Source organism: Peromyscus californicus, unplaced genomic scaffold, assembly GCF_007827085.1.
Source record: "Peromyscus californicus insignis strain IS unplaced genomic scaffold, ASM782708v3 Scaffold_1__1_contigs__length_55948999, whole genome shotgun sequence".
Taxonomy (NCBI): domain Eukaryota; kingdom Metazoa; phylum Chordata; class Mammalia; order Rodentia; family Cricetidae; genus Peromyscus; species Peromyscus californicus.
This window is the reverse complement of record NW_026294492.1, coordinates 32,386,727-32,406,995: the sequence shown is the minus strand read 5'-3', so window position 1 is coordinate 32,406,995 and position 20,269 is coordinate 32,386,727. Positions and strand designations below refer to the sequence as shown.

The 20,269-nt window shown below is 39.1% G+C and overlaps 1 long non-coding RNA gene across 1 annotated transcript in view; it reads left to right on the top strand.

Annotated features, from left to right (window-relative positions):
• Window positions 1–19,248, top strand: part of LOC128115183 (uncharacterized) — a 96,519-nt gene extending 77,271 nt beyond the window's left edge. The window contains exons 2-3 of the long non-coding RNA XR_008220033.1: window positions 18,576–18,850; window positions 18,938–19,248. This is a non-coding gene — a long non-coding RNA (uncharacterized LOC128115183). The remainder of the gene's footprint in view (window positions 1–18,575; window positions 18,851–18,937) is intronic.
• The last annotated feature ends 1,021 nt before the right edge of the window (window positions 19,249–20,269 follow it).

Here is a 20,269-nt window from a genome sequence, read left to right as displayed (position 1 = left end):
GGCTGGAGATGGGCTCAGATCTCAGCCAGCAGAGCCTTGAATATCAGGATTAGCAGTATGACTTTTCCTTTTTCTCATGTGTGTGTGTGTGTGTGTGTGTGTGTGTGTGTGTGTGTGTGTGTGTGTGTGTGTGAGAGAGAGAGAGAGAGAGAGAGAGAGAGAGAGAGAGAGAGAGAGAGAGAGAGAGAGAACCATGATACCATGATGTACATGTGGAGGTCAGATTTCCAGAGTTCTCTCCTTCCACTGTGAACTCAGGCTGCTGGGATATGAAACAGGCCTTTTACCCAAATAAGTTTATTTTCTGAGCTATGCAGAATATATGAAGAATTTTTGAGGAGGCATTGGCCTGATTATAAATCTACTTTGGAAGATCTCTTAGTGACTTATTGATGCATTAGAAGGAGTGGGGTTTGGGGAGACCCATGATGAGCAGCCACTACAATGATCTGGCTCTAGGCGAGAGGGACAGTGGCAAGGAAAGGAAGCGAGAGGGGAGGGTAAAATCCAAAGGCTTTGCTAGGGTGTGATGACTAAGGGTGAGAGGGAGTGTTCCCTCCTCATCAGTGCTGGTCTCTGCTGTCTCCATGATTTCCTCAGCTAAATTATTTTGTTGTTGGAGGCTTGCTGTCTGTGGTGGTTTGAATAAGAATGACCATAGGTTCATATGTTTGAATGCTTAGTCATCAGGGAATGGCACGGCTTGGGAAGGATTAGAAGTTATGACTTTGTTGGAACAGGTTTGGCCTTGTGGGAGGAAGTATGTTACTAGGGGTGGGCTTTGAGGTTTCTAAAGAACAACCCAGGCCCAACATCTCTCTCTTCCTGTTGTCTGAAGATCTGGATTTAGAACTCTCAGCTTCTTCTCTAGCACGGTGTTTGCCTGCACGCCACCATGCTCCCCACCATAACAATAATGGACTAAACCTCTGAAACTGCAAGCCAGCCCCAATCAACTGCTTTTATTTATAAGAGTTGTCATGATCATGGTGTCTCTTCGCAGCAATGGAACACTGACCAAGACACTGTCCCAATCCTCTTATTATATCTGTGACTCTCTCATGACCCCTCTCTAAACAGTGTTCTCCTCTCAGGGTAGAACAAGGGCTCATCTACAGTTATAGCAAGGACTTGACTATTGCTTTAAAAATCAAGAAAAGCCAGTACATTTTAGTGATCTTCATGAAATCATTTGCTCTTAGTGACTTTATAGATGCTCTGTAAAGAAAAGAAGAAATCTAAGCCTTCAAATCATTGAACAGAGAAAGTAAAAAACAAAGGCGCTCTCTCTCCAAGTGTGTGTGTGTGTGTGTGTGTGTGTGTGTGTGTGTGTGTGTGTGTGTGTGTGTCTATATATGTGTGTATGCTTATGTGTGAATAGAATTAGATCATGATTAAAATGAGTTGTCCATACTAATGTCGTAAGTGACACCATTTCAAAGCACCATGAGCTTATACTTTATGAAGCACTGGGCCATTTGTAAGGGAAACATCTTTTTAATTATGTTGCAACATAGCTGTCTCAAGCGCCACCTTTTCTTGTCTACCTTTCTTTCTTTTTCTTTTTCTTTTTTCTTTGTTAAGTTGTCACTGTTTCCAAAACCACTCAAAATGCAAGGATCATTTCCTTTAAGCTCTCTAGCTAGAATGTTCTCCTTACAGATGAGGATACAGTTTGCTCTGTCTCCTCACTCAGGTCTCTTCTCAAAGGGAGTGTCCCATCCTCAGCACACCCAGTATGGTGCTGTCATTCTTCACCCCTCTCGTTCTGGTTTGCTTTTCTTGTGATCACTAATGACCTCTTGTGGCTGAGATTCATCTACTTACTTAATGCCTGCTTGTATTTTCCATTAGACCATAAGCTCTGGGGGCTGGGGCTTCCCCTTTGTATGCAGTTACACCACTGATGAATAAAACATTAAAAAAGGTCCTCAAAGTAAATGCTTAAATGTGTGAATTTACCTTGTGAATCAGGTTGATCAAATGTGAAAACTGAGGTTCAGAGAACTTGGGTGACTTGCCCCAGGCAAATATTTGAGATCAAGTCCACTTGGCTCCAAGTTTGTAGATATCATATTTGATCATTTAAGTGTCCTCAAAAATGGTGTCCCTGGCAACTCTTTAATCATAGATTATCAGAATAGATTTAATTTCATGCATACTTTTGGACACTTTGCTTTTAAGCCAAAGTTTTCTGCAGTTATTACAAATCTGTTTCTTTTTTTCAAATCCACTTTCTTGTTTTTCCAGAGGAACCCAGGGAAAAAAGAGTTTTGTATTTTTTGCTGTGTTCAGCAAGTCTCAACAGGGCATATTTATGAAGAGTGGTGCTGCAGAATGATTTTATCTTTTAAGCATAATGCAAACAAGCCTTAGTGTTGAAGAAGAGAAAGGGAGATTTTTATGCTTCCCTGAACTTATTCTGCCACTCTCTTCTGAATTTAGAGAGACTTCAGTGCTGTGATCAGTTGTCTAGGATTTGGGAACAAAGAGGAAAATGATGATGACTATAAACCCTTTGTATCTGCAGCCACCGCAGCAATCTGAACTGTTTTACACTGAACGAGAATGTTCTTCCCTCCTATTTGTTAGTATGCCCATCCTCATCCTACCAGGAATCTCTTTGCATTTCCTGTTAAAGTCTCTTTTTACTCCTTAACAATTATTTTTGTTATGTGAGAAAATGCCATGTCATTTTTTGCTTCCTCACTAAACACCCGTTCACTAAACATTGTAAATTACCTACACAGCCGGGCGGTGGTGGCGCGTGCCTTTAATCCCAGCACTCGGGAGGCGGAGGCAGGTGGATCTCTGTGAGTTTGAGGCCAGGCTGGTTTACAGAGCAAGATCCAGGACAGGCACCAAAAACTACACTGAGAAGCCTTGTCTCGAAAAACCAAAACACCAAAAAACCAACCAACCAACCAAACAAAAAAGGTTTGGGCAATGAGGAAAGCTTGTTTTGAGGCTGCCCAAAGAAAAGCAGAGACTGCTACGTAGAGAACTTCTTTTGTGAGTCAAGAACAGGATACCTAAGAGGGATTGTTTGTAAGGAGAACTTACAAGCCTGAGAATGACTTGAGATGAGGGTTGAGTGTTCAGGGAATTCCAGAGGGAGTAAGCTTTGAATACAGGAAAAGATGCAAAGTCAGCGTTGGGCTGTGGAGAAGAATGTCGAGTTATTTTTCCTAACTAAGGCACCCTACCTGAGAATAGGGATGTGAGTATCTTTGGGATTCAGCTGAAAGGCCTTTCTGCTCAGAAGTGGAAGCACACAGAATCTCAAGACACCAAGAGTAGATGTAGAAGAAAGAGACAGAAGTAGGAGACAGCCACGGAGAATGTGAGATCACTCCATCCCAGTCCGGTTAAGAGCAGAAGGATGGAGATGAGAGGGGCCAGAGAGCAAGGTGGGTCCTATTCCATTCGCTCTGACTTTTAAACTCTGCATTTTGTGCTGGGCATCAGGCCAAGGCTGGTTTCTTGCTTCCTCCCGGTTCCACATCCAAATTAGCCATTTATTACCTCACACACTCTACAGGGCTCTCAGAACCAGATAGTCATTTCTTCAAACTTACTTATCTGCACCTTTAAGACATGGTCCACTTCATTCCTGTAGAACTTTGAAGAAGTCACCTAACTTAGCATTTATGAGAGAGGAAGAAAGTCAGCATTCATCAAGTTGGATGACCAATCCTGAACACCTGGGTTTTAGGCAGGTAAGAAATGATCTGTCGCCACGGGAGGAAGTTGGCTGTTATTTGAAGAATTCAGTCTGAAATAGGAACCTGTCTAGAATTTCCGGTGGCATTTTCCAAACGGAAGTACTGTGGCAGAGAACATAGCTGCTATCATGGCATTATAGGACTGCATAGTACAAGATTCACACTGGACTGATCTTGGATCAGAACAGTGCATACTGTGCAAGGTGAAGACAGTGGCAGTGATGATTGTTATTTATTATTATGGTTGATTATTCAAAGACAGGGTGCATGGGTACAGAATAATCCCAAGGAAGCTGTTATTTTTAGTTAACAAATTCCTTTGTAGGGTTCTAATTTTACTGGCTGCTGTCAGTCAAAAAAGGTAGCCCTCTTTCATTTATTTTATTTTTTTTTGGTCTCCTCTGTGTATTCTAAGTATTACAGTTATAGCAATGATTGTGCCCTTCTGCTGATTGTGATTTTTGTAGGGAAGTGAAAATAATGTTCTGAGGGATCAGTCAAGAAGTGGGACAGGGTGTGGGACCAAGTATAGGGAATATAGACAAACACAGAGTCATTAATTCACATATATATATATATATATATATATATATATATATATATATATAAAATATGTATTGAGGACTTACTATTTGTTAACATTTATTTTGAAAAACATAGAGATAACTGATAAGGAGAAATGAGAGTAAGATATAAGCAGTGAAATATAAGTGGTTAAGGATGTTTGGAGGCAAAACCATTATTGGCAGTAGAAATTTATAGAGAAATTTAAAGTGGGGGGGGATGTTCAAGATAGAAAATAAAACTCAGGAACAGTGGTTCTCAATATGAGAATAGAGTTATGTGGGGGAGTCATTTAATCATTATTAAGCCACAACTGGCCCAAATGCATGGAAGAGTTGACCTTGAGGTTATAGCCTCAATTGATGCATCTACCCACATTCCTATACCTAGAAGAGATCGTGGAAGAGGAGCTGGAAAAAGTGTAAGAACAAGAGGACTAGGTTGAACCATCTTCTCTGAGAGCATTTTCTATATGTGACAGGAACCTACACCCAGGAACTATCAATAATACTGTTGCCTAAACAAAATCTAAAAAGGACAGCACCAGTTGGCATGCCAATACAGATTGGAAAAATCTCACAAGGATTCACCCCTAGAAGAGCTACAGGAAACTGATGGTTGCTGAGAGGGGAAGAATCATTACTTTCTAGGGATGAGCCCCCTGATAGGTTTCCAATACCAAGAGGTCATCCCTCAACACAGATGAACAATACTAAGTGATTTCAGCAGGTTGTATGAGTGATAAATATGTAGCAATTGTAAATTAATGAATAAAAGCCTACTTGAAAAGGAGTGGGAGGGACCTGGGAGGAATTGTAGGGATGAGAGAGAGAGAGAGAGAGAGAGAGAGAGAGAGAGAGAGAGAGAGGAGAATGATGTAAATATAGTATTATATATGAAATTCTCAAAAAGTAAAAGAAAAGATTTGTTATGACTAGACCCCTCACCAGACCAGATGAAGTACAGCCCAGGAGGTAATAATCTTTAAAATGTCCTCTGGGTGATTCTGCTTTGTATTCGAGGAGTTAAATGCACTCAGTTAAGTTGTAGGACAAGAAATTCCTAGTCCCTCTTATATCTAAAGCACAAGGAAAATATTTATTTTTATTGATTGTCTTATGGTTAGTAACATATTTAAAAATGTTATGTAGTTCTTAAAATACTTTGTATATTATTATTATTATTACTACTACTGTGTGTACATATGTGCCATGGTGTGGAGGTCAAAGGGAAACCTGTGGATTTGTTTCTTTCCATCCATCATGTAGGACTCAGGGATTGAACTCAGGTCACCAATCTTGGTGGAAGACTGGCTCTGATTTACAACTTATTATAACCCCTATATCTTGGCTTTTCTTTTTATTCATCACATTGATAAATAAGATGAAGCAACTAGGCTTAAGTGCTTTAAATTTTTAAAGAAAAAAACCTTCCAAACTTTATTTGAGTGTATCTTAATTCACCTTACTCTTGAATGCAGTGTCTTCATGATTATCTTTACATCAGATAGTTATTGAATAATGTTCCTATCATCTAATAATGTAGGTGAGTATAACATGCACCTCTTAAAGATTTAAACTATAGGGTAACCAACGAAGAAGTCGTTTTCCTGGTGTTCTTTGTGGTTCTTGTTCCATGTGGCATTTAAGGTGGTAAGGAGAGATTTGTACTAATAGTGCATGGAGTGCTATTTGGAGGCTCTAAATGACCTTTGAAAGAATATGGTTGTCAATGTAATTCAACAAATGATGTGTCAACTCTGTAACTTCAGAAATAAATGAACGAATGACTTAGCTCTAGAAAACCTGCTGAGGTGATCTAAGAACTACTGCTGTGAAGGTGAGGAAGCCACCATCAGGAATAGCATCAAACACTGGCAAAAGGCAATTGATAAAGTTTTTCAGATGTCTTCAGTCCTAGATAATTTGTTTTAGATAGAATAAGACATGGGGTCAATCACTTTTAAAGATGTTTTGGAGTCACTCTGCTCGCGGGGCTTTCCTCACAAAGACTACGATGTTCCTAAAGTTAGCAACAATGTATTTCCTCTTGCAGATGAAGGCATGAAAGATATTATTATATCTGATTTCTGTTATTAAAGTCTCCTCTCAGATAATTTTCTGGAACATTGCTATAAAACAGAACTTATGACTGACTTACACAATAGACTTTGAGTCGTCTAATGGTGACCATCTGCACACTGGAGAGGCTAAGAACCAGACAGCTGATCAACCTATGAAGACAGATGTCACATTCAGGTGGATTCCTGAGGAAGCTGGAGGCTGAGGTCAGCAGCAGTTGTGGTTGGTTCATCCCTTAATGAAACAGTGAAGGCAGGACACACCCTTTCCTCAGTTTTCTTATATCTGAGCCACCCCCCCGCCAAAGGTACCACCTACTTTCAGGGTAGGTCTTACCCCCTCAGCTATCCTTTCAGGGAATGCCCTCACAGGCTTTCCTAGATGTATGTCTCCAAGGGTAATTCCAGACCCCATCAAGTTGACAATCAAGAGTAACAGTCACAGACTCCATCTGTCACTGTGGTGGCTTTATTCATGTACTCTGATGCCAGCATTAGGTGCTAATTACAGAGCTCGGTTTGTAACACATTAAGACTCCATTGTAGTTAGAGTTTTCCTGCCTGGCCCACAGTCAGGACAAATCTCTGTCACCCGCTAGTCCCACAGCCGCTCAGACCCAACCAAGTAAACACAGAGACTTATATTGCTTACAAACTGTATGGCCGTGGCAGGCTTCTTGCTAACTGTTCTTATATCTTAAATTAATCCATTTCTATGAATCTATACCTTGCCACGTGGCTCGTGGCTTACCAGTGTCTTCACATGCTGCTTGTCATGGCGGCGGCTGACAGTGACTTTCCTAAGCCTTCCTGTTCTCTCCTTTCTCCTCTCTGTTAGTCCCGCCTATACTTCCTGCCTGGCCACTGGCCAATCAGTGTTTTATTTATTGACCAATCAGAGCAATTTGACATAGAGACCATCCCACATCACTCCATGTTTATACAAATTCTTATTAATTGTCTTCAAATGTTTAGTGTGGAAGAAAAGCAGGGATTTAAAAAAATGAACCAGGAAATAACAAGCAAGGGTGTTAAAAAGTATCAGTGTTTTTAGCTGGAGGTTTTTTGAGAAGTTTGCTCTCAAGTATATTGAGAAAAACCACCAGTTCTGTAGAGTCACTTCTAGTGGAGGCTTCCAACTAGCTAGCTGTGAATACTGGAACAGCTCACAAACCCCCCACATTTCATTTGCCTTATAACTGAAATGAAGATGTCAAACCACAGGCCTAAGAAAGATATGCTCATGTCAATAAACATAGAATTTAAGTATGTTTGAGTTTATGAAGTGATGACTTTATGATCCTCTCCGTTCATATTATCATTGTGGCCCATAGATATTAAGCTTTGTGAATCATAATATAGGATATGGTATGTGTCTGTACACTGTGAGTTTATTTTTTAAATTTTTATTGATTCTTTGGAAATTTCACATCATGAACCCCGATCACATCCATTTCTCAGTACTCTCACATCCATCCCTCCACCCTTGTGACCACCCCCCCCAAAAAAAAAGTAGAAGAAGAAAAAGAGAAAGCAAAAACAAAAACAAGTCTAATTTACTTGCCTATATACTCACTGGAGCATGGTCAAACTCGAGGTGGCCAGCGCCGTAAAGGAAACTGAGTCAGTTTGTTTTTATACACTATTGCAATTAGCATCTTCCTACTGGAAGTCATACATGGAAAACGTATTTATCTGTGCTTAAAGCTAGGAGAAGGTTAGTATATGTCACAGCAGACACATACCTCTAGTATTAGCTTTGCACTGTTATTCAAGCACTAAGTGCTGGATAGTTGGAGGCCTTGTTTATAAGTGAAGACACTAAAGTGATGAAGGAAAAAGCTGGTGAAGGTAAACAGATATTTGAAGAACTGGAAACCAGGTCACCAACTCAGAGTTCAGTGTTTCTACATCACCAAGCTACTTTCTCATCTGGGATTTATAACACCATTCAGTCCCCTAGCAAGTATTTTTTTACATCTATAATATACTAGCAATTATTCAAGCCATGGTCATTACTAGCTACAGACTCTGAGTTGACACATGCTATGTATCTCACTTTAATTTTCCATCTTTGCTTTGTGTCTGATAAAATGATATTGTTTAATTTTGTGCTGCTCAGAAAGTCCATTAGTATAAACTATACTTCATTTCTGCTTGGTCAGACCATAAACTGTAACATTTAAATGAAAAATTGACTGTTATATATTTCAATTAAAAAGAGACAGCACAGAATGAAATAAAATATAATGCAATGTTTATAAACAATGTGTTTGTTGATAAGGATCTGTCCTGTGTAGTTCATTCTGTCTTCTTGGTATGAAGATCTATAAAATCGGTGGTTAATATGAAGATATAAGGTTAGTTCTATGTTTTCTAAATCTTCTGAATATTGTAGAAGTAATACAGGCTATGTGTCTGATCATTGACATTATGCAATTTCAGATTCTAAGGAAATTTCTTTAAGGTGGAGAAGAGACAGCCAGTTGGTTAATGTGACGGGTTGCTAAAAATGTAAAGGTTATTTACCTAGTAAATTATGTATGCTAAATAATAAGACTCATTAAATGCACTAGATTGTGATTGCATGAAGGACTAAATTTTATCCTTTTTGTTTACTTCATTGGAACCTAACATGTTGGTTGGATACAGAATGGATGTTTAGTAAGCATTTTTCATCTGAATATATTTGAATACACATATTAGCAAATGAATATTATAATTAGAAAACTCAAGGAATTTGAAAAAGAATTTGGCCAGGCCTGGTGGTTCACACTTTAAATTTGAATCACTTTAATCTTTAAAATATCTTCTGTGTTATTTGTTTTTGAGTTTTAGATGTCTTATATTGCATCCAGTTACTTTACTGGTTGCTTTGCTCTTTTCTGAAGCATTAGGAAGAACCCAGGCTCTACATTAACATATGAGACTATTATAGCACACACTTAATGCTAATAAATTTATTATTGAAAACAAAACACTGAGCTGGTTTTTAATAGTCGATGATGTAAAGACAGTTGGGAGAAAAAAAAAGAGGAATAAGACAATGATGGGAATGTCATTCTGTATGCTGTGAATGTGTGTTGCTCTGATTTGGTTGATAAATAAGATGCTGATTGGCCAGTAACCAGGCAGGAAGTATAGTATAGGCAGGATAAGCAGAGAGGAGAATTCTGGGAACAGGAAGGCTGAGTCAGGAGTCGCCAGCCAGACACAGAGGAAGCAAGATGTGAAGGCAGAACTGAGAAAAGGTACCAAGCCATGTGACTAAACATGAATAAGAATTATGGGTTAGTTTAAATGTAAGAGCTAGTCAGTGGTAGGCCTGAGCTAATGGCCCAGCAGTTTTAATTAATATAAGCTTCCGAGTGATTATTTTATAAGTGGCTGCTGGGTCTGTGGGGCTGGGCAGGACCAAAGAAAACTTCAGCTACAAGACAATGTATAGTAGTGAGGAACTGAGAAAGGTCAAAGCATGCTTTTGAAGATGGGCTAGAAAGAAGAAAAGCAAGACGTAAGGGCGATGTGATGGGAATTGAACCAGGCATCCCTTAGGCAGACAGAGAATCTCCTTTCAAGATTGATTTCAGGACCTGTGACAGACCCTGGCTCTCTGTAATCTCAATTTATTTATTCATCTATGAAAATAGAGCTCAGTTTCATTAACTTAAATTTCTCATTTTCATAAAATATCTATCTTTAAATTTATCTACTTGCTATGTGTCATTTCTACTCTAATGTGAGTGAATGTAAGAGCAAAAGCTGGCAATGGTGTGGTATTAAAAATCATGAAAACAAAAGTATGAAAGTGTTGCTGGTAATAAAGAAGTTGACTAGGGGGCTTAGAGACCATATACATATTGCCTCCTTCGTGGAAGTCTTAATTTGAGATTTGGTAGGTTTAGTTGTGATGGAAATGGAAGCTCACTCTGAAGGACATACAGTCACACTTGTACAAGTTTCTTCGGCATTTCACTTGTATCATTCCCTCTGAATGCATACAGAAATTTCTTTACCGGTGGCTTTGACCTTGTTGGTGCAATAGACAAGACTCTGGGTCTGCACACAGGCACAGCTGTGACTACCACAACATTGTCAATATTTACTAGTTTGTTCTGTAATAATGAGCAAGCCCCTAACACACGTGAGCTCTGATTTCTCCATTGTTAAGTGGACTGCCAGCCTTCACTGCTTGGTGTCTACAGAGAGAAGTGAGGCAGCTATAAAAGTGCCTGGTGTTTTGTGGCTATTATTCCCCCCCTTCCAACCTTACCTCAAGAGATGTATTTCACCTTGGTGATTTGGTTTTCCTTGGCTGTTTCAGCTTGTCAAGAATTCATGACCATTAGAAAGACCATTCACAGAACTAAAGCCCATAAAAATGTGCCATTTAGACAATACTCATTAGAAATATCAATCACTGTATGTTCTAACCAAGCAACAATCAGAAATATTGTGCATGACAAAGCATTTTGCTAGGCAACAGCCCATTATGTTTCACGTTTATATTCAGTGCAGACAGACTTGCCATTATTTCTTAGTGTGATCGCTGACTGCTCCGAGCCAGGGTTGGTTATCTTCCCGCTTTCCACACATTAGGATTTCTGAGTGTTTTATAGATGTCCGCTATAGTCTAACTTACGCAAGCCCAGATACAGCCTAACCAATAGGTCCATTTCCTTGCATTATTTATATTTCATTTTGTGAAATGACACAGCTCGAGTGTCTGCAGGATTTAACTTGAGATATCCCCTCCTGTCTGAAAAGCACACTGTTGTTAGCTGTGCCTGTCACAAAGAGACCCTGAATGAGGAGACTCACCCAGGTAATCTGACCTGCAATGTATAAAAATTAAATGCAGTAACTCACACAGTTAGTCTAGAGGATGTCTGGAGTCCTTGAAGTCTCAGTCCTCTGTAGCATACATCTTCCCATGAGAGCTATTGCTACATCCCAGAAGCTAGAAGGAAAGTTTAAAGCATAGATCACATCATATAATTCCCTTGGTTAAATTCTTGTTGGTTTCACATTACACTTGTGTTCTACTTTCCATAGCTGTGACAACCATCAATATTAAAAGAAACAGGGGAAGAAAGGACTTATTTTACTTATTCTTACAGGTCCAGTCTATTATTGAGGGAAGTCAGGGTAGGTATTTGAGCAGCTGCTTGAAACAGAAACTATGGAGGAATACTTCTTTTTGGCTTGCTTACCAGCTCCAGCTTAAAAAGCTTCCTTATACAGCTCAGAACCATCTACCCAGGGAATGGTGCCACCCGCAGTGGACGGGACCCTCATACATGAATTAACATTCAAGATGATGCCTCAGAGACATGCCTACAATCCAATCTGGTAGTTTCTCAGTTAAGGGTTTCCTTCTCAGGTGACTTTAGGTTATGTCAGGTTGACATTTAAAACTAACCAGGACAAGCCGGAATAAAAACTGAACTTTTCTGTTCTTTAGACCCTATCAAATCTGTCCCTGCTTAGGGTTCTGATCGTCATTCTCCCCCACCCCCCTGTTCTAAGTTCCTTGAATATACAAAAATCCTTCCATTTTAGGACAGGAGTTCCTGTTCTCCCTGTCTAGAACGTCATGGATCCAGTAGTGCCTACTCTGTAATGTAACTCAGTCTCAGCTCAGTGCCCTTGGATTTGAGAGCTGTTTCTGATCTCATATAAGTTAGGTGCTCTCACTCCTTTACTTCTGAATGCATCCCTGTGCGTTATTTTCTTTACCGTGCAAGTAATTTCTTAAATGACTCTATTTATGTTTTGTTATCAATGCTTGCTCCAGACTGTAAGTTCTACGATAATTGGACACCTCTGTTTCTTATTTGGTGTTGGATTGATTGCATCCTAAGGTACCTGGCCAATTTACAATCTCAGTACGTACTTAAAAGAGTTGTAGGAATAAAGCAAATAGAAATGAGCAACACTCAGAAAAATAATAGTGAATTAATAACACACACAGTGGTGATTAATATATATATATATATATATTCAGATATGTAATACACAGTTTTCCTTAGTTATTAGTAACCTTCATGCATGTGTGGGTGTCTACACCCAGGTTCTAAGCAGTTGATAGCCTACTACTTCTGACATTGATATATGTTGGTTTAGAATCAACTCTGAGAAAACACCAGGCAATGTAGCATAAATTAGGGGCCCTGAATTGAATAAAGCCTTTTTTAATGTTCAGAATCAAAATTATTTTTCAAAGTAGTTGAAACCAATGATCATAGTAATTTCCTGAGTGTTCAAGTGTGTCCAGTGAAAATTATTTTCAAGGGTGGGCTCTAAATCTATTTTATGAATCAAAGCTGCTTAAATGTAAACAATGAGCATGCCTTTGATAGATATTGACTGAATCACTCAAAATATCCTGGGTGCAAGTTATTGGAATATTACTTATTCTGTGATGGGCTAAAAGAAATAAAGAAGAATCATGGTTCTGAGATCTCAAGGGGTGGGAGAGAAGGGAGCAGGCAGATGTCTGCTGGATTCCCAATGGACATACCATTGCCAGAGTCCTCCCAACAGTTCAGTCTTCTGAACCAGCTTCTTAGCTTCCAACTCAGTGGAAATAACACTTGTATTATTTTATGATAAAGGCCTGCAGGCAAGATTAAAATTCTCTATTGGGAAAAAAACAATAGAAAACCTCATTTGGTGTTTGCTCACTGTGGAAGCAGAATTAATTTTATTCTACACACTTCACAGAACACAACAAAGATTGCATGCATATAGAAGCTAGTCCATTCAGTGGACTTCACAAATAATGAGGCTTCATTAACAAACTGACTTCCTACAACAGATGAAAGAACAATGGAACGAGCAGATGATGGAGCATGAAGTTTGCTTGTGGCTGATGACTACGCATGACAGGATTGTTGAAACCCAAACTAAATGCAAAGGACAGTTATTCTTCAGAAATCTTCTAATTTCACCTAACCAAATGATTATTCTGATGTTTGGCCACCCTGTAAAAGGAAAACAGAAATTCTTTTTATTCTTCTTGAAGTATTAGGAGTTTAGTAAATACGCGTTGGCAGCAACTTAGTTGCCGTCATTCCAGTATATAGCTCTTTGGACATTAGTTAAATTTCAAACGTTATCATGCATTGCAAATGACGGGTTGTTCAGCTTCATTTGTATTTCGTTGTTATTTTCTCTTCCACTATTTAACAAAGTGAGATTTCCCAGCCTCTCTTACTCTACTTCAGCTGGATTTATGCTTTAGATCAAGTTTAATTGGGAGAAAATATTAATATGGTGCATTGGGAAATAATGCAAAAGGCCAGATAAGTCTCTTTACTATCTGCAATTCATATTTTATCCCTAATGTTTTAAAGTTTCTACAGTTTCATTTTTTAATCTTTTATTTTATAAAGTGAATAAGTATTGTGAATTGGACAAGTTACTCTTAAGCAACCATGAGACACATTGCTTAAATGGACTGTTTAGTTTGGTTATCTGAATGGCAGATTTTGATTCAAATTGGCAATAAGTCAGCGCCCCTCTCTCTCTCTCTCTCTCTCTCTCTCTCTCTCTCTCTCTCTCTCTCTCTCTTCCTCTCTCTCTCCCTCTCACCTCCCTCCTTTCCTCCCTCCCTCCCTCCCTCCCTCCCTCCCTCCCTCCCTCCCTCCATCTCTCTCTCTTTCTTCTTATTCTGGTGAAGGAAGTGAAAAATGAGCGCCTTTGTCATAAAATAGTGCCACAGCACGAACATGTCACATGATACCGTTAATTGCATTTGACAGCAATCCAATATTTGACATAAAAATCATTTGCTTTATTATAAGTTTTTGGATTAGAAAGGCTTCAGATTAAAAATTTATAGAACCATTTGATCTTTTAAGATTAGTTCACAGTCAGCATTGTTGAAACAGATCCACGCTTGTTTATTTCCTAACTTCTCTTGACAATATGTCTCTCATAAAACAGACTTTATGATGCTTCCAGCAGATCTCTTATATCGAAAACTTGAAAGGACGCTTGTGGAGCATTTATTTTTCTTTTTCTAGGAAAAGCAAAGCAGAAAGCAACCATTGCCTCCTGCTGAAAGCATAACAGGGCAGGCAGGTTTTATGCCCCCCAGTTCAGGGCTCAAATTTCAAACAGGATTGTATGCTCTGTGTGTATTTTAGGACTAGACCTAGGACATGGATAGATTCCGTGAAAACAGAAAATCTTCATGTGGTGGTTAATATTGTCAGCATCTGGAAACATCTAGGACACAAACCTCTAACCATGCCTGTGAGGGATTGCTTAGGTTGGCTTAGTCCCTGCCCTTGATGGTGGAATTATCTTGTTTAGTCCTAACTGTGGTGGGAAGATCCATCCTTAAAGTAGGTGGTACTACTCGTGTGGGCTAGGGTCTTGGGCTGAGTAAAAGAGAAAGCTGGATGAGCAGCAGCAGTCATTGTTTTCTGATTCCTCTGACGGCGGATGCAGCATGATCAGCTGCAAGCTTCTGCCACCAGACTTCCCTGCCATGATGGACTATACCCTGCAACCATGAGTCAAAATCCTTCCAACCCTAGGTTGCTTTTATCAGGGTATTTTATCACAGCAATGGGAAAGCAACTAAAGCTCATGATAAAGCATGATTTATTCCATTTTGTCCCTACTTCAGAATTATAAGTTCCTAAGTCTTGAATTTCTAATTCCCATTCATTTTTTCCAGGTTCTAGTATTATAACACAGCCCAAATCTTGGGTTCTAGATTACAGTCCTGGTGACCCCCCATTCAATATATGACTTTGATGCATATTAGAGTCTAGTATGACTTTGGTGCATACTAGATTCAGTGCTAGAATAACCTGGCATGTTACAATGGCAGCAATCTCAATGCATGTGGAATAATGTGTTTTTTCTTAATTTGCCCTTAAAGAGATAAGAAACCCTTCACCAGTTCGGTTCAACAGACGTGTAGGGACTTAAATGTTTTGTTCAGTTGTTTGGGCTTCGTAGTCAATGTTTTCTCACCCACAAACCACATTGATTTCTTTAGAAGGTCAGTGTCATCTCCCCAAAGTATGGAAGATGGCAATGAACACTCAACATAAGAAGAGAATGTCTCAATTCTTCCTAAAGAGTTTCTCACCCTGATGAGTTGTGGATAAGGTCCAGGTGGCAGAGATGCAGTATTGCTCACAACACCTTCCTTTTCTGAAATTGATCTCACAGGGCTTAGCAGCTAGGTGCTGCCTGTTTCTCTGGCAGTTGCTGTCCTGGCAACATCCTTACCTTCTTCTGTGATCCTTCTAATGTTGGCCAGCATAGCGAAGTGCTCACTCTACCCACCAGACGACCATTGATAGTGATGTTTCTCTTCAGTATTGATTCCTTTTAGGAATCATTCCAAACATCCTTGAATCATGTTAGGGAAGTAAGTACAACAATATTAAGGAAGTAGGAAAGTGGATTAGAATAAATATAAATTCCACTCCAATGAAGCAGGAATGGTGAATATGAAAAACTAAAGATGGTTCCCCCCACCCCAAAAAGAAAAGTGTTGCTTCCACTGTGTCTCATAGATTTTGGTATGTTATGATTTCATTTTCATTTAGTCATAAGAATTTTGTTTTCCTTCTTGACTTTATCCTTGTCCCATTTATCAGTGTTGTTTAGTTTCCACGTTTGTGTACTTTCGGTAGTTTCTACTGTGGTTGACGTCCAGCTTTATTCCACTGTAGTCATATAGAGTGCAGAATATGATTTCACTTTTCCTATATTTGTTGAATCTTGCTTTGTGCCCTAATATATGCGGATCTATTTTGAAGAAAGTTTCATCATCTGCTGAGAAAAAGAAGTGTGCATTCATTCGTATTTGGATGAAATGTTCCGTCGGCCCCTGGTGGTCAGGCTTTTCCCTAAGGTGTTTAATTTGTTTATTGAGTTTTTCATTTGCAGCATTATTTCACATTACATTACAGTAATATCTGGAAATAGAAGGGCTAGGATAAGCCAAAGCACTTCCCTCTCCATTCTCACAGGTCCATTTGTTCTTGGCTAGAGATGGGACCCTTTCTGTTCATCATTACACATAGACCAAGCTTTTAAGTTGATGAGAACATACACTTGAAGGCACTTCAAAATGTTTCCCAGCTAATATGTCACAGTTTAAAATCTAGGGAGAGAGGGAGAGAGTAAAAACAGAGGGAGAAAGATATGTGTGTGTGTGTGTGTATATATATATACATATGGAGAGAGAGATACACACACACACACACACACACAGAGAGAGAGAGAGAGAGAGAGAGAGAGAGAGAGAGAGAGAGAGAGAGAGAGAGAGAGAGAGAGAGAATATGAATTTGTATCCACTCATAGATCAGAGGTCCAAACCATTCACTGTGGTCAGGGCTGACAAGGTGTGATAGAGAAGGCAGCAGGTTTCAACCTTATCATTTGAACTGCTAGCCAGGCTGATTACTTAAAGAAAAGAAAATGTTGGTTGGACAAGCTAAAAGTGTGCATCGAATACAACTTATCACTCTGATCTTTAATACATTAACAGATTAATTTTGAAGAAGGTGGCACACCTAGAGAGCTTTTTTTGCCTTATAGTGTATTAGGAAATCAACCAAGTGTGCTAAATTATTCTCTCATTACTGTTCTATGTATATGAAGAGATTTTATCAAAAGTCCTGATTTCCCCTCAAGTATTCATTCTAAAGAGTATGAGTCTACTTGCCAATTAGGGCTGTGGTGTCTCAGTGTAGCTATGTAAACTGCATTCTAATAGATACCCAGGATATGCCTGTAAGACTGTCATAACTAGAAAATTTGATAATGCACTTTATATCTTAATATGCTAGGACTCCAATTCCTATCTTTTTCTGAGCTGAGGGCATAGAATTTATTATTGATAGTTGTCATAATAAAGTTACACGGAACAGTTGGCTTAAAATAACGGGAATTTGTATAACAGTCATTGGAGTTTAGAAGTTCAAATACAGTTTTCAAGATTCATTTCTGGAGGTACTGAGAGGTTCTGTTATTTACTACCCCCGTGGTTATTTTCAGTTCCTGTCATATTCCCTGGCCCTTCCCTTGGTCTGCCTGTACTAGGCTTGTGGGTCCATTAGGAGCCCACCAGCCTCTTTCTAGTCTTCTTTTGAGTGATCATTTTTCTTGAAGGATAGAAGCAGTCTTCATCTGAATATCTTCATTGTCCCGTCGATAGAGCCCCAGAAATACAGTATCATTTCTTTTTGTCTAGGTTTCATCCTCTTCAGTTTAAGCTAGCTGTATTTCTGCTGAAATGGTTTTAGTACTATCCTACCTTTCAGTACCAAATATGTATTTATTTCTCAGGGCTGTTATAAGCACTGAAAACTCAGTGACTTATCACAGCTCAGATTTATTATTGTCCCAGTCTTGAATAGTAGACACACCAAGTATCAGGATTGGTTCTTTCTGGAGGGAGTAAGGGGCACCATGAACTCAAGTCTGTCCTTCACAATTCAGATATCAAGGCATCATTATCCAATGTGACTGTATTTAAGCACAGGGTCTTTTAGGCTGTAATTAAGCTGAAAAGAAGTGCTGAGAGTGGAGATGTAATTCCACAGGACAAGTGGCTTTCTCAAAGGAGAAAACCTCTCTCTCTCTCTCTCTCTCTCTCTCTCTCTCTCTCTCTCTCTCTCTCTCTCTCTATTTCCCCCTTCCCTCCTTCCAAGAAAATATTAGAATAGGATACATAACAAAGATGGACATCTTCAAGCCAGGCAGAGAGATCTACCAGAAACAGAATCCATTGTTACCTTGTAATCTTGGATTTTCTGGATTACAGAATTTTGAGGACATAGGTTTTTTTTTTTTTTGAGGACCTTTGTTGTTTATACCTCTGAGTCTATAGTATTTTGTTACAACAGTCCAACTAATACAAGGAAATACCATTCTTTCCCAGCTTTTTGGCTAAGGTTGCAAGCTATCCTTAGCGTCTGTTTATTTGCAACTCTTCAGTCTGTTGCTGCCTTTGTTGTACATGACTTTCTCTCCTATTAAAAGGGTTTCAGTAATTGCATAAAGACTCATTCTATCTCACGACAATCTCTTATCTCTTCTCCATTTGATGACATTTGCAAAGACCCGATTTTTATAAGAACAGTACTTAAGTCCTTTGGTTTTTCCTTAGGGTCCACTACAATGACTTGGGATGAATTGTATTTAATTACTTTGTTTCTGAAATTTAGCTTTACTAGCCTCATTCCAAGCATCCCAAGGACCAGCATATACCTTTGGCAGCCAAGAAGAGACATCTGGTCAACAGACTATGTTGCACTAGCGAACAGAAGAATAAGGCAGCAGAATACCAGTTTTAATACTGTAGCCACCACCTACACATTGGAAGGAAAAAAACTGACCTGTGCCAAAATATGGGAAACCTGGAAGAAGAAAATAACCAATTTATTTAAGTGGAATAGATGATTACTCAAAGTGGCAAGGCTTACAGGTTGTGGACATCCTGGTAATTATTCTTCTTCACTTTATTTTACTGCAAACTCTTACTCACAGCACACATTGTGAAGTAAGGTCACCTACTTATCCTTCACAGAATCAGTGATGGTTACTTGAAGAGGCACAATGGAATAGTTAGAGCACTCCGTGTTCACCTCAGACATTGAAGGCCATTGGGAAAAAACGAGACAGACCCAACATGGAATTTTGGTAAGTTTCTCATTGAATGACTTAGTATGTACGTGAGGAAACACAGAGAGAGTCCATTTTCCATTTTAAGCTTCACACAAAGGTTTCCTCAGCCTGGTGTACTTTATGTGAATTGCTGCTGGCTTTTTATGTCTTTAAAAAAAGAAGACCAAACAAACCTCACAAAACCAACTGGCTCCTGATGCGCTTAGCATTTTACTTTGAAAACTTTCTACCAGGGAACAATTTGACTTCCATTTTCTTCTTTAGCTACACTGGGTTTTCTACTTTAAATAGGCTTACCTAGTGAAATAATCGTATGAAAACATCCACACCCTTTCTGTTTTGAATTTTTGTCTATAAGAAAATTATTACTTTCCTTTACACCCATTACTACCACCTTCCTGTGTCCCAATTAAGCTGGTGATCAAGTGATCATCCTCTCTTTCTAGGCCAATAGGATGCCCCTAAAATGTGATGACAAGATGATAAACTTAACATGCCTGTTTTACTTCTTCATTGGAGGTGTAGAAATGAACACACTAGATGTAACATTTTACCTTCAGGGAATTTGAAATCGTGGTGACCTGAATTCATGTATGTTGAATGTAACATTCAGAGTTAATACTGTGTTTATTGCAGTTTTCCAAACCAGTGAGAGAAATCTGGGCTATCTGATGGCCAGAGATCACTTCGACAGATACACAAAACAAGTTTAGGTTCATTAAAGTCTGAAGGGGCTGGAGAGATGCCTCAGTGGTTAAGAATACTTGCTGCTCTTACACAGGACTCAGGTTTGGTTTCCAGCACCAATGTGACATCTTACAACCACCTATACGTCCAGTTTCAGGGTATTTGGCAAACTCTTCTGGTCTCTGGGGGCACTGCATTTACACAGTGCACATATACACACACATGCAGGTGAAACAATCATACACATAATAAAAACACAATCAAAACAGTTGTGACAAAAATGCTTCATGAGTTATTGTGCTATTTAATTTTGGTTTCTAGAAAGCCACAATCTACGGAGTAGACAGGGGCATGCACAGGAACTAAAGGATACAGAGTTGTGAAGTTTGTGGATTTAAGGTGGAAACAGCTGTTTAATTGAGCTTTAGGACTGGGATGCTCTGCTTCATTGTTAAATTTTTAATTTTTAGTTTTAAAATAAGATCATTCCCCCCATTCCTGTTGCTGGAGTTTTCCTGCCTGGCCCACAGTCAGGACAAATCTCTCT